This window comes from Toxorhynchites rutilus, chromosome 3 (assembly GCF_029784135.1).
Source record: "Toxorhynchites rutilus septentrionalis strain SRP chromosome 3, ASM2978413v1, whole genome shotgun sequence".
Taxonomy (NCBI): Eukaryota; Metazoa; Arthropoda; class Insecta; order Diptera; family Culicidae; genus Toxorhynchites; species Toxorhynchites rutilus.
In genome coordinates, this window is record NC_073746.1 from 102,278,090 (window position 1) to 102,289,872 (window position 11,783).

An 11,783-nucleotide genomic window follows, 5' to 3' on the forward strand; every position below is an offset into this window, starting at 1 on the left:
GACTACCTACGACTATAACATCTCCAACCAACCTCTTGTACGCGTTAATCATATACGTGACCTGGGAGTTATCCTTGATTCAGGACTCACGTTCCGCCTTCATTACGATGGAATCATCACAAAAACCAATAGACAATTATTTCATTTTTAAAATAGCCAATGAATTCCGCGATCCTCATTGCTTTCGATCACTCTATTGTGCACTTGTACGCTCAATTTTAGATTCAAATTCTATCGTGTGGTGTCCATATCATAGCACCTGGATAAATAGATTCGAGTCAATACAAAGAATGTTCGTGAGATATGCTCTACGCAACCTTCCTTGGCGAGATCCCGTTAATTTACCACCGTATGAACATCGATACAGGCTGCTTGGACTTGATACACTGGAACGTAGGAGATTTGTCGCTCAAGCTGTATTTGTTGCAAAAATTTTGTTGGGTAAACCGATGCAGCGGAAATATTGTCACAACTGTAACGTTTACGCACCTGAGAGAGTTCCAAGACGAAGAGACTTCCTACTACTTGATGCACGTAATGCAGGTTATGGACAACACGACCCAATCATTTAATGCGGCAAGATTTAACAAAGTTTATGAGCATTTCGACTTCAATACTTCAGCGGCAATATTTCAGCGCAGGCGCAGGGTAATTCAAACATTCACAATTGGCGGATCAGACCAGAATCAGGACGATAGCTATAACTTTTTACATTATAGATATTTTTGACGGTATTGTTTTGAAGACATAATTTGAATGAAAGAACATTAAAAAAGCGCTGACCAGTTTCTGTTTAAATAATTAAATCAAACCTCATGTCCCGTGTATCAAATTACACGAGAATGGGAAAGATAAGAGGATTAAAATCCAGGATCTCATATGGGAGTAGCTCAGATTATACTGATCGTGAGGTGGATAAATTCGGGTTTGTTCTGAGATATAGAAGATATTATTATTCATCAATATTGCAGAAACGGTAAATAAAAAATGATTCTAAATATTTCTAACTATTCAAACGAGTAAGACAGAGCCAGCATTTGATTCAGCAAACTAATCATCGAGATATAATCGCAAACTTGTCATTCTAAGACATACGATGGAATATTATCTCATACGCTGTATTAATTGACGTTGACAAAAAAAGCCCACCCCAAAAACAATATAAAAATCACTTAAAACCTTTGAATAATCCCTCGTTTCTTAATGTTATGACAGTTAGAGCTGTACGGTATTGTTAACAATCGATATTGAAGCGATATAAACAAAGTGTTTACATTGTACTAAAAACAGCATTAGATACCAAATTTTCTCAATTTTGTTTGAATGGAAAAAAAAGTTAGGTGGACAGAGCAAATTCATGAGTCTTTCTTATGAAAAAAACATTTTTTTTGTATTTCCATCGTATTTAGCTGGATTCAATTTATAAAACATAAATAAACATTTTATTTCTGTGGCACGCAAAATAAAAATAGAAAACAAGTATTAAATCCCGAGTTCGAAAAATAACAAATCACAAAATAATGTTTGCATTGAGAAAATGGTCTTTTTCCGGATGGTGATAAAAAAACTAAGACAGATAATTGAGTTTGATAAATTTCCCATAGAAGGTAATTATATTAGCTTACCTGGTAATTCTACGCCCTTGCAAGCGGCCTTCCGGCAGTTAACCGGAACATTCACCATGGCGGACGAAAGCATGCGTGTAGGCATATTTTTGATACCCTTCTCCGTTTTATTTATCAATTCCTTCTCAGTTTTCGCGACAAAATTGTTGGAGTAGATCTTACGCTTCAGGTTTGCCTAGAAATTCTCGATGGGACGCAGCGGGGGGACGTTGAGTACCACATCGATATTCAGCCGCTCCATCTCCTCTAACGGTCGCTTCGAGTAGTGGGACGGCGCCAATATGTTGTAGATACCGGAGCGGGCGTATCCGACGTCCACAAAGTGCCGCACGATGTCCGTTTTCGACCGGCGGGGTACCGTTCTTTGAACGCGCACACTTCTAAACGGAGTAGCTTCACTGTTTTCGCCATCACGGTTAGAGTTTTTTCTGCTGACTCATGAGCCAATGTGAGGTTTTCCTGAATGACTTTGACTTATACTTCTGGAGATTTCTTCACTTCTTGGACGATTTGTCGATCCGTCCGGCACCGTAAGCTTTGTGCTTGTGAACAATTTTACATACTGCTCCCCGTCTTATTCCGAATTTATCTGCAATATTCCGCTGTGAAATCTGCTGCAAATGATCCTGAACAACAAGCTTTTCGACTTGCATGCTGATGTTCGTTCCACCCATTTTGATTCGGTTGAAAACTCTTTGTGTAGACAACAACAATCGATGTTTATGTGGCAACGCAAACAACACTTTGTTTATGACGAATTTCACGCCAACTGGACTGACCGTTAGCAGCACCATCTCAGATAGTAGTGAAACGTTGTGGGTGTAAAGACATGGGCATTTAAGCAACTTGGCGTACTTGAAATATTCGAAAAATAATTAGACAACTTTTTGGAAAAAGCCATAATTTGTTTCTTAAATTTTTACAAAAATTTATAACTTAAAAACTGCGATACCTACAAAATTCATGTCAAAGAATGAAATGTAGGAAATTGTTTAAATTTTCACGAAAAAATACCAAAAAAATTTGCTCAAAAAAAGTTATTTTAAAAATTAAAATTAATTTTTCTCAAAAACATATTTTTTTTAAATTCCCAAAAATATATGTATGAATAGCCCTTACAGTTTCCAACAAATCGTCCATACATCGGAAGATGGGCACTTTTACAGGGAAAAAGTTTTTTCTAACAAAAACTTTTTTATATTTTCTTTGAAAAAACTACAACTAATCCTAATTTTACTTAAAGTCAAGATAGCGATGTAGTGTATTCGACAAAGTTTTAGATCTTATTAAAATGTGAGCTTTTGTCGAAATCGTCAGCTTTCTATCTGTTATAGTTTTTGGAATATTTTGGAATATTGAACGTCATTTTTGTATGAAAATTTCTGAAAAAAATAATGTTTTGCTCGTAACATTTTTGTGTGTAAATTCTCACGCGTGACATGTTCTTGACATGTTTCCAAATAGAGAAAAGTTAGCAGAGCATGTAATATGCGATAATTTATACATAAAAATGTTACAAATTAAACATTAATGATATTTTTTCAAAGAAAAAAAATTAAAAAGTTGTTCGAAAAAAATTTTCCATGTAAATGTGCCCATCGTTCGATGTATGGATATCTTGTTGGGAATTCTAAGGGTTGTTTATATCTATTGCTTTCAGAATTTTAAAAGCATATGTTTCTGAGAAAAATGAATTTTAATTTTCAAAATATTTGTTTTTTAATGAAATTTATTTCCAAAAAATTATTTGATAATTTTAATGAAAACCTAAGTAGTTTCCTACTTTCCAAATTTCCAACAAGTTTTCCATACATCGGACGATGGGCACATTCACATGGAAAAAGTTTATCGAACAACAACTTTTTCATGTTTTTCTTTGAAAAACTGCTATTAATGTTCAATTAGTAACATTTTTTGTATAAATTATCGCATTTTAAATGCTCTGCTAACTTTTCTCTATTTAGAAACATGTCAAGAACATGTCAAAACGTGAGAATTCACACACAAAAATGTTATTTAATTTAATTTATTTTCAACTGGCTCAGCAACGTTAAGCATCAATGAGCCGTGTTTATGTATAGGGAAAAGCCTCTGTGAGTAGAACTATGCAAATGTTCTTTCTCATAAAGGCATAAAAACCCTATGATTTTTTCAAGAAATAGAACAATATAAATAATTATACACCCGTGGCCGAGTGGTTAGCGTCTCACATTATCATGCCGGGTGTTCGGGTTCGATTCCCGTTCTGACCGGGGGATTTTTTCGTCAAAAGAAATTTCCTTCGACTTGCACTGTGATCACGCGTATTCTAGAGCTTGCCCCTCGGAATACATTCAAGGCGTGTTATTTGGCTTAGAAAATCTCAACTAAGTATTAATAAATGACGCTAGTTAATGCATACGTTGAGACGGCAAAAGTTCCACAGGGAACGTTAACGCCATTCAAGAAGAAGAAATAATTATACAACAATTCATTATGAAATATTATTTAAGACTTCTTCTTGAGGATTTTTATAGAGAAAACCACCTCCTTGAAGATTGCGAGCAATTGCGTGCATCTGAGTATTTTTGAGTTCTGAGGAAAATAGTTGAAGAAAAATGAAAACGTTAATAACCATATATTATTGATAAATAATAAAAATATTCATAACAAAAAACAAAAAAGTTGGAGAAGTAAACGATAATCAAAAATAAAAGAAAAATACACACATACTCATACTTGAAAGTGTATGGATTTGAGGAAGTAATAAATCAACATAATTGCATTACGAGTAGCCAGAACGTCACGGATCGAAACATTGAGTGGCATTCCCTTTTTGCGAAAATTTTCTATTAAAGATAACCTTTTATTTTGAAATTCAGAGCAATACCATACAATGTGATCAATATCGTGGTAACCTGTACCACAAATACATAGGTTACTATCACTGATGTTAATTCGAAAAAGATGTGCATTCGAGGAATAATGATTAGACATGAGTCTGCACACTACTCGAATGAAATCACGAGAATAATAATATCCTTTGAACCATGGTTTGAGGGAAACTTTAGGAATGATACAATGAAATAACTATGAAATAACAGTCCTTCCGTAGCGCCCTTCTTAGCAAGAAGATCAGCTTTTTCATTTCCTGGTATCGAACAATGAGAGGGAATCCATACAAAAGTGATATTAAATGATCTACTTATCAAAACACTTAAAAGATGTTGGATTCCAGACAAGAAATACGAAGAATATCTAGACCTTACCGAACGAAGTGCCTCTAAAGAGCTGAGACTATCAGAAAAAATGTAAAAATGTTCAGGGGACAAGGTCTGAATATGTTGTAATGCAGTGTATATTGCAGCCAATTCCGCAACAAACACCGAACAGGGTAAACTAAGCTTACGGAATATGGAGAAGTTAATATTAAATACCCCAAAACCTGTGGAACCATTAAGACTAGATCCATCAGTAAAAAAAATTTTGGTTGAGTCAATATGTTTATATCTTGACAAGAAAATTGCAGGCATGACTATTTGGCGGAGATCACTGGAAATACCACTCACATAAACTTTCATTGACCAGTCAAAATTAATAGAAGGATTGAACAAAATTGAAGGATTGTACTGAAAACCAAGTAAAGCAGATGGGCTTTCCAGGGTCAGAAATTCAAGATATAGCGACATTCGCTTAGATTGAGTGCCTAAGGTTAGCATTTTTTCAAAGTTTGTTATCACTATCGGATTGAGTGTTTCACAACGTATCAAAAAACGAAATGATAACTCGAAAAAGCGCACAGAAAGAGGAAGGATACCAGCTAAAATTTCTAGGCTCATTGTATGTGTTGACTGCATACATCCTAGAGCAATACGCAAACAGCGATATTGGATCCTTTCTAGTTGCATAATATGAGTACGGGCAGCGGACCTGAAGCAAAAACTTCCATACTCCATAACAGATAGAACGGTTGTTTTATACAACCTAATCAAATCGACGGGATGCGCCCCCCACCAAGTCCCTGTTATGGATCGGAGAAAATTTATTCGTTTCTGACATTTTTGTTTCAAGTAACCTATGTGTTTACCCCATGTGCCTCTAGAATCAAACACAACTCCTAAATACTTGAATGACGGCGAGTGCCTAATTGTTCTATCCAAAAGTTTAAGTTGCAATTGTGCGGGACGGTGTTTTCTTGAAAACACAACCATTTCTGACTTTTCAGTAGAAAACTCAATACCCAATTTACAAGCCCACTCAACCAAATAATCAAGAGAAATCTGCAAGGGATTATACAGATGAATACTGTCTTTGCCTGTTACCGACACTACACAATCATCTGCATATTGTCTCAAAGTACAGTTTCCTGATAAATAAACATCGATGTCATTTACATAAAAGTTGTAAAGGATTGGACTAAGACATGAGCCTTGAGGAAGGCCCATGTAGCTAATCCGTAAAACTGACGAAGAACCATGGGAAAAACTCATATGTTTTTCACGCATTAGGTTAAACAAAAAACTATTTAATTTTGGAGAAAACCCATTTAGATGAAGTTTTTCAAAAAGAACCTCAATGGAAACTGAATCAAACGCACCCTTGATATCTAGGAACACTGATGCCATTTGTTGCTTACTACACAAGGCTATGTCAACCTCTGATGAAAGCAGAGCAAGACAATCATTAGTTCCTTTACCTCTACGAAACCCGAACTGCGAAGGTGAGAGGAGGTTGTTGGATTCTATCCAGCTGTCTAAGCGACATAGAATCATTTTCTCTAATAATTTTCGAATGCAAGAGAGCATTGCAATTGGTCTATAAGAATTATAATCAGACGCAGGTTTACCAGGTTTCAGAATAGCTATAACTTTAATCTGTCGCCACTCATGCGGAACAACGTTCTGCTCAAGAAAAACATTGAACAATTTTAACAAACGTTTCTTCGCATTATCAGGTAGATTTTTCAATAAGTTGAATTTGATCCTATCTGACCCCGGCGCCGAATTGTTACATGACAGAAGTGCAAACGAAAATTCAGCCATACTGAACGGAGGCGCAATATCATCAGATGTCTCCAAGAAGGGAGGAGGAGCAGGTGCTGAGTCTGGACATATCTTCTTGGCAAAGTCAAAGATCCACCTTTCAGAATATTCAACTTGTTCATTTGAATGAGTTGAATTTCTCATTTGTCTGGCAACTCTCCAAAGAGTGCTCAAGGAAGACTCTCGGGAAAGCCCATTCACAAAATTACGCCAATAGCCTCTCTTTTTGGCTTTTATGAAGCTTTTGAATTTACGCTCCAGATAAATGTAATTGTCGTAACGTTCGCAGGAGCCTGATTTACGCCAATTCTTGAAAGCATTCGATTTTTCTTTATAGAGATTTGTACAATCTTGATCCCACCACAGATTAGGAGAACGTCTGCGAAACGAATTCCCAGGAAAACGTTTCGTTTGGGCATCAATAGCACTGTCATGAATTAAACCAGCTAGAAAATTATATTCTTCTAACGGGGGTAACTCATTAACTAATGCCACTGATTCTGAAATAATTGAAGAATATCTCTTCCAATCAATGTTTCTAGATAAATCATGCTGAACATTTATAGTTTCAGACGATTTAGAATAATTTGAAATAGAAACGGTGATCGGCAAATGATCACTTCCATGTGGATCTTGGATAACCTTCCAATGACAATCTAATGATAAAGAGGAAGAACAAAGGGATAAATCTAAGCGACTTGCGCGGCCTGATGAAGGAGCAATTCTTGTTATATCACCTGTATTTAAAACTGTCATGTTGAATTCATCGCAAAGATCATAAATAGAATTAGCTCTTCGATCATCAAAAGATTCACCCCAGCCAATGCCATGTGAGTTGAAATCTCCCAAAATAAGATGAGGTTGTGGAAGAAGCTCAATTATATTCACAAGGTTTCGATAATTAAGCATTGTACTTGGTGGAATATAAATAGAAGCAATGCACAAATCTCTACCCTTGATGCGTGCCTGACACGCAAGAATTTCAATTCCTGTGACTAAAGGCAGGGGAATCATGTAAAATGGATAACATTTTCTAATACCTATGAGAACTCCTCCATAGGAATCATCACGGTCTAAACGAATAATATTGAAATCATGGATGTTTAATATATTGTCCGAACGAAGCCATGTTTCAGATAGAGCAAACACATCGCAATTCAAAAAATGGAGCATTTGCTTGAAAGAGTCAAGTTTTGGAAGAAGACTTCTACAATTCCACTGTAGAATAGTAGAATTCTCTGACTCATCCAATAAATTAGGCATCGAAATTAATGAAGGAGAGGAGGGGCCACTTTGCAACCATTTGTTTAGCTTAATGACTGATAGTAGGAAGCCAAGCAGAAATGAGACATTTCAATGAATCTGAAATTCCGAAAATATCAAAGATCCATCTAACAATTGAAGAAAAGCAAATACCTCCTGAAAATGATTGAGGTTCAGGAACCGATCGAGAAGCAAATCTAGGATGACTTGACAATTCAGGGAAATGAACGTCATAGTTAGAGGATCCCCAACCAGGAGGGTTACTGTTGGAAGGAGCAGAAAAATGAGAAGAAGCTTCTGGTTGATTAGAGGATAATTCTCTTTTTTTAGCAGGCTTGGAGGAGGAAGTATTTTTTCTCTTCCTGGTTCTTCCCGCGATTATTGGGAATTAAAGTAGTATCCGATCCATCATCCTCTGATAAAGCAGAGAAACGATTTTCTGGAATCTCGGATACCTGAGCTGCCTTGAGTATATCAGCAAAGGATCGCTTAGAACGATCTTTAAGTGACTGTTTAAGTTTAATTGAACGGGATTTGTATTTTGGACAGTCTTTAACTGTGTGAGGAACACCTCCACAAAGAATGCATTTATCAGCATCCTTGTTGCAAATACTTTCATCATGATCGACTCCACACTTAGAACATTTATTTTTATTGCAACAGAAGGTTTTAGTGTGACCTAACTGTTTGCAATTAGTGCATGACATTATTTTGGGAATAAATAATCGAACTGGAAGACGAAGCTTATCAATGAGCACATAATTTGGAAGAGCTGTGCCCTCGAAGGTGATTCTAAAAGAACCAGATGGGAAATATTTCTTCTCGTTGCCATCAATTATAAATGAATTCAGCGATCGAACTTCTAATTTCACATGAGGAAGTTTTACATCATGAATAATACCCTCTGCTTTTTCGAAATCTGCTAGTTGGAGAGATTTTTCCGAAACCACACCATCGATTTCAACAATGTTTGCCAGAATATACACTCGATATTCAGCAGTGAACAAAGAATTATTTACAACTGCGTTAGCGTCTTTACAATCCGAGAGCACAACACGAAGTTTGTCTTTATTAACTTTTGTAATCTCCAAGACACTTGAGTAATTAGATTTCAAGTCTTTACAAATTTGGGTCACTCTTAACGGTTTCCCTTTGGGACGGAAGAATACCACCCAACGATTTTTCGATGAACCCGAAACGTTCTGGTATTGTCGTATTCGAGAAAGATTCTTGGGAGGAATATTCTCAATGATTGGATGTTGAGGAGAATTAATTAGATTTTGAACCGAACAGAGTGAAACAGAATCAATTGTTGGCTGTGTCGAATTTAACTGTGATTGTTTTTTATTTTTCTTCGAAGGACGAACTTCAGAAAAACAATTACTAGGAGAAGCTACGATGCTCATATCAACATCGGAGGGTTCGTTCCCCTCCATTTAGATAGAATTGTGTAATAAAAATGAGAGCAGAGAGAGCATAAAATGCCTAACACTCACAGAAAATAAAACTATTATTTTTGTATATATAAAAAAAAATAAAATTAATTAATTAATTAAGTAACACAAAACAAAAACTTAGCTGTTTTATATTTTCCAGAGGCAGGGAATCTTCAGAAATCCTGCACCAAGGTTCAATACAGCGGGAAGCTTCACACACACCGAAAAACACGTGAAAATTCAGAAATCGTATATCTTCTTCGGGGAATTCCACTCGCTAAACAAATGGCTCCAATAACTTCACAACTTCTTCGAGAAATAGTCTTCAAAACACTGAAATGACCTACAAGAAAAAAAAAATCACGAAGAAAATCTGCAATATTCGTTTTGATGAAAGTTATACGTCACCTTTATTCCACGGCTTGTTGATGTATGACACAAAAATGTTACGAGCAAAGCATTATTTTTTTCAGAAGTTCCATACAAAAATGACATATATTCCAAAACATATAAAAGATAGAAAGTTGATGTCTTCGACAAAAGTTTATATTTTAGCTAAATCTAAAACTTTGTCGAATACACTATATCGCTATCTTGACTTTGAACAAAATTAGGATAAGTGGTGTTTTTTTCGAAGAAAACATGAAAAAGTTGTTGTTCGAAAAAAAATTTCCCTTTAATAGTGCCCATCTTCCGATGTATGGACGACTTGTTGGAAATTGTAAGGGCTATTCATATATATATTTTTGAGAATTTGAAAAAATACGTTTTTGAGAAAAATGAATATTAATTTTTTAAATAACTTTTTTGTCAGCGAAATTTTTTTCCAAATTTTGTTTGGTAATTTTTGTGAAAATTTGAACAAATTCCTACATTTCATCCTTTGACAATAATGTTGTAGGTATCATAGTTTTTAAGTTATAAATTTCGTAAAAAAAATGTTTTTTTTCAAAAAGTAGACTAATTGTTTTTCGAATAAGTATGCAAAGTTGCTTAAATTACCCATGTCTCTACACCCACAACGTTTCACTACTATCTGAGATGGTGCTGCCAACTCATAAGACGAGTTGGCATGAAATTCGTCTTATGTTGCGTCAACTGAAACACTGAAAGGTTGTGAATAATATCGCACAACCCTAGCTATCATAACATGTGGAAACGATGGGTCACTCAAAAGTTTTGAATGATTTTGAAATTATTTCTTTCTTTCTTTCTTTGTTTTAAGGGGCTTTAAACTTTGCAGTTCATTCGCCTCTAAAATTGAAATTATTTTTTGAGGGTGGGCTTTTATTTTTGTCATCGCATAGGGGTGGTGGGGGCAAATTAGTCATGGGGGGCAAAGTGGTCACCTGCTTTTTTGATAGTATAACTATTGACTATAAATGCCGTATTGATAGTAACCTTATGTTTGAAGAATTTAATGACTTTTGAGTCACCCTGTACTTCAGTAGAGCTCTCGCGTGTCAAAATACAAATAAAAACAGAAATTACTCTCTCGATGGCCATTCTGCCGTAGTTCTACGCGTATGGCATCTAAGGAATTTCTCATGAAATTTAGTTGATTCAATCTAATATGTTGGACAAATCATCAGTTTGGATGACTGTTCACATATTCTAGGAGAGGTGAGCAGATATTTTGTTTAATTTCAGCGATTAATTAGCATAGAAATTATTTTCATGTTTGGGGGCAAAGTGGTCATAGGTGAATAACAACATACAATGTTCTGTTTACTAAAGCCGATATACCTCATCACATTTTGCTCTTGCAGAAGATCCTTTTGTGGCTTTGACCCTGGATAAATATGCCACTCCAACTAAACCAAGCATCATTATGCGGAACGTTATGTGTTTCTTACTATTTTTTTTTGTATGCAAGAGAAAATTTAAATTGAGACTCTAGGTGAATAGGCCAAGCTCATTTCATACATGTACCTACTGTAACAAATATGATTTAAACAAATTTAGACGAAAAAAAACGCATAAATCTATCCTATTTAGCTTGATATGTGCGGGTGACCACTTTGCCCCCACTAGATGACCACTTTACCTCCAAGCAAAAAAAATGTTCGATTTTTCATCTTTTTTTCTAATGATGAAAGGTGTACTATTTTGAAGGTTTATAGTAAAAGCCGTTTGCTATCTTGAAGAACAATGAGTTGAACTATAATATTCTTCCAAAAACGGGATTTAAATCGGTATGTGGGCGCTGAAAATGGGCATACTCCTTAGGGTGACCACTATGCCCTCACTTCCCCTTTTTGCACACTTCATGTAAGGAAGTAAACGAAATCTAACAAAAACGAAAAACTTGTTAATTACTTCAGAGAGTAATAGTTAATATAGAATTCTATAAAATTGCGGTAGTAGTTTTTGATGAAACAGTCCAGAAATTGAGAAATATTTTTTTTAAATGCTTATCACTGTAGCTTTTTTGATAG